The following is a 3,951-nucleotide window of genomic DNA, read 5'->3' as shown; positions in this document are numbered from 1 at the left end:
ACTTTTGCACTTTTTACAATTTACTCCTTTAGACTAAATTGAGTACCCAAACGTCAAAATTTTCAAACGAAATTTTCACGAAATCGTTTTGTGAAATCCTAAACCATAAAATTACAATAAAAATAAATTTTATTAATTTAGATTTATGGTCTTGAAACCACTGTTCTAACTAGACCCTAAATCGCGATGTTACAGATGGCCTTACTTTGTTTCTTCCCTTAAGTTCTCAAATTTTCAGTATCACTTGGCAATGCTCCTTGTGGCCTTGAATTTAGAGCGTTTTCTATTTTCCCCACTTGATTTTCAAGAGCTCGGTGAGACGTAGCCTGACTCGGAATCACAACATCATTTTTGGTTGTATACTCCTTCAACAATGATTCTGTAGAACTAGAAGATGATACCTAACCTTGTTGGGCATTTTTCCTCGGCATAGGATGATTATAACTAGGCGGTGCATTGTGGATATTTTGTCTTGCAATATTATGTGAACTCCCCGCACCTTGATTATTCCAACTAAAATTCAGATGCTACTTCCACACCGGATTGTAAGTGTTAGAATAGGAATTATTATTTCAGTTAACATTGCCCATGTAGTATACAGGTGCTGGGTTTGATTGGCATTCATTAAACATATGACTTTCTCCACAATAAACGCATGACAATTATGCTGAGTTGATCTCCTGAGTTGTAATGAGCTTCTTCATTGTTTTGATCATATTAGCTAAAGAAGATACTTGGCCATCAATGAATTAATTATATCGAGCCCATGTTACCAATAACTCTCTTGTGTGCCCCTACTCTTGTGGTAGGGTACTGATAGTTATTATTGGCAATCTTTTCCAAAATCTTATATGCTTGGTTATAAGATTTATCCAAAAATGAACCATTGGCAAAAGCATCAACTACCATCCTCGTAGGCGCATTCAAACCATTACAGAATATTTCCATATGAGTCTAGTGTTGAAATCCATGCATCAGACACTTCTGAATTAAGCCTTTAAATCGCTCTCAAGCTTCATATAGTGTTTCATCATTTAATTTTTGAAAAGATGTGATGTCATTTCTAAGCTTGACATTCATATTTAAAGGATTATACCATAGAAAAAATGTCTGGCAAAGATTATTCCATGATGCCATTATTCTCGACGGTAAAGTATTCAGCCATGCTCTCACACAATCTCTCAAAGAATATGGAAACAATTTAAGCCATAGGGCATCTTCAGGAACATCATGTTGTCTAAATGAGTCACAAACCTCTAGAAAAAATTGTAAATGCAGTTTTGGATCTTCAGTGAGTAATCCACTAAATTATCCTACTTTTTGTAAGATCTGAAACATTATCGGTTTCAGATCAAACTGTTGAGCTTGTATTTTTGTCTAACTATCCTTGGTTCAGATCATCCAAAATTGCCACAACATGCTCTTGGATTGGTCTATCTCGATCATCTATCACCCTACGAACTGGAGGATTAGCATATTGACCATTCGGAATATCATTGAGGCTAGGATCATTCCCGTTCCTAGCCATTTTTCACAGTTATTTCCACCTTCTTCGTAAAGTTCTTTTAATCCCTAGGTCAAAAGGATATTCTTTGTTAACAGGAATGTCTCTTTTCATGCACTGATGGAAAACCTATAGAAATTAAATACAACTAAGTTAAATAAAACTAATGGAACTAAGTAAAATAACAAAACCAAATTTCAACAAAATGTCGATCCCTGGTAACGGTGCCAAAAACTTATCGCATGTGAAATGATATGTGAATTGTGCAAGTATGCACGTCGAATCAAGTAATAAATTGATGAGTGAGTATCATTCCCACAAAGATCAAATTGAGGAACAAAACTGATCAAGTTATTATAATAAAATGTGATTAATGCTATGGTAAAATTATGGTAAGTATGTAGTGGCAATTAAAAGGAATAATGATGTATGCAATATGTGAAATTAATAAATACTTGGAAATGCTATGGCAAAATAAGAGAAGAAATGTAATGGCAATTACGAAAATGATTATATGAATAATATGTAACTGAACAAATAAACAATTAAAGATGTGGTGGCAAAGTTACTACGGCAAGGGTTAAGGGATATACAATGTTGATATGGGTTGGAATTACTAAGAATCTACCCTTAATGTCAGAAATGTCTCAGCAAAATCATAATCAATCTATAGTTCAGAAGAGTTTTAAAGTGGTTTGCTTCTTTCGAGATAAAAAAACCTCAAGCTACCTTACCCGCGCCTATAGGCCTTTAATATGGTACCCTACATTGTTTCCTTCTATATGAACGTTGCTCTATGTCTAGAGTCTGCTACAAGTATTTGTCGAGTACTTACTCATATCATTCAATTTCGGTACAACTAATCAAACATTTTCATAATTAAATTAGTTTATAAGCATGCTGCACAGTCATCTATGTCTAAGGATTGCATGCATAAAATTTAGAAATAAAATAATTGAAAGAAATAGTAAATTAATTTAGATTTATGCTTCAACCATTGAAGAAAATAAAGGTTTCATCATGTAATCCCACCCTATAAGATTTAGCTCACGGGTTGGAAAATAAAATTCAAAACCAAAATACCAATATTTTTATCGAATCATTTCACAGAGAAATAGTTAAGAAATAATAGAAGAACAATGGAAAGATAGCTTTCGAGTGTCCAAATCATAATCCAGCAGCACAGTGACATGCGATGGTTGAAAGGGACTGCTTTTGTCTTCCTATTTCTGTCTCTACTCAACCGCTAACCTCTAGTTTCGCTTATGGATCTCCACCCTTTTTGTTTGTTGTTTAGGGTTTCCTCCTTTGGCTTTTTATAGCATTTTCCCTTGGGTAAATCCAACAACCCATGTTTATCTTCTCTTCTTTTTAATTTTTTTTTCAACAACCCATGTTTATCTTCTCCTCTTTTTAAATTCATTTTTAGGATAAAAACCAATATCCCAATATTATATTCTCCTCTTTTTTTAGCTAGATTTTTCTAGTACAAGTATAGTTAGGGTGAAACTGGACTCCTTTATTTCTAGTTCCTCAACCTACACCTGCCAAATCACCAAAGACAACCCTACCACAAGTAATTAAAAGTACCTAATATTTAAACACAATCCAAGGTCCTAATGAAATGATAAAAATACGAATGAAATATCCTAAAATGCAAGTAAATGTACCTAAGTACAAGTAATTAGATAGGTCTAAAGGCATAAAATATAACTCTTTTCAAGAGTTATCAACTACCGAGCTAATTTTTCACCCTCTGTGTAAAACTGTCGAAAATAAATCAAATTGTGCAAATTTATTATAAAAATAATTAAAATTCAATATGTTTCATAAATGGAGTGATATTTAATTATTTTATAATTAAAGTATAAAATTCGACAAAAATTACTTAGAAACTGCATGAATTAGTGCTCAAAAGGTGCTGAAAAAGTCTATATATTCTTGTGTTTCCAACCACATGTCTTAGAAAAGTGACCTCACTTAACCAAAACTCACACTTGCTTAATTTAACGTAGAGATTTTTCTCTTAGAGTATTTTCATAACCACTCTAAGATGCTCATCGTGATCAACTTTAGTCTTAAAGTATACTAGAATATCGTCAATAAAAATCATGATGATCTGATCCAAATACGATAGAAGACCCGATACATGAGATCTATGAATGTAGCCAGAGTATTAGTCCAATCGAATGGCATGACAAGGAACTCATAGTGTCCATAACGAGTCTTAAAGGCTGTCTTGTGCACATCAGCTTCTCTGACCTTTGACTAATGATACCCAGAACGAAAATCAATCTTAAAAAATACAGATGCCCATGAAACTGATCGAACAAATCATCAATCCTTGGAAGTAGGTAATTATTTACTATCAATTTATTCAGCTAATAGTAATCCACACATATCCTCATATTACCGTGTTTATTTTTAACAAAAAGAATCGATGCTCC

At 33.2% G+C, this 3,951-nt stretch overlaps 1 non-coding gene across 1 annotated transcript; it reads left to right on the top strand.

Moving 5' to 3' along the window:
• The first annotated feature begins 964 nt into the window (after positions 1-964).
• LOC121205587 (small nucleolar RNA R71) lies at positions 965-1,071 on the top strand. The gene has a single exon (XR_005900663.1). It is a non-coding gene; the product is annotated as a small nucleolar RNA R71 (small nucleolar RNA).
• The last annotated feature ends 2,880 nt before the right edge of the window (positions 1,072-3,951 follow it).

Source organism: Gossypium hirsutum, chromosome A08 (genome assembly GCF_007990345.1).
Source record: "Gossypium hirsutum isolate 1008001.06 chromosome A08, Gossypium_hirsutum_v2.1, whole genome shotgun sequence".
Lineage (NCBI taxonomy): Eukaryota > Viridiplantae > Streptophyta > Magnoliopsida > Malvales > Malvaceae > Gossypium > Gossypium hirsutum.
This window is presented reverse-complemented; position numbering and strand designations above follow the sequence as displayed.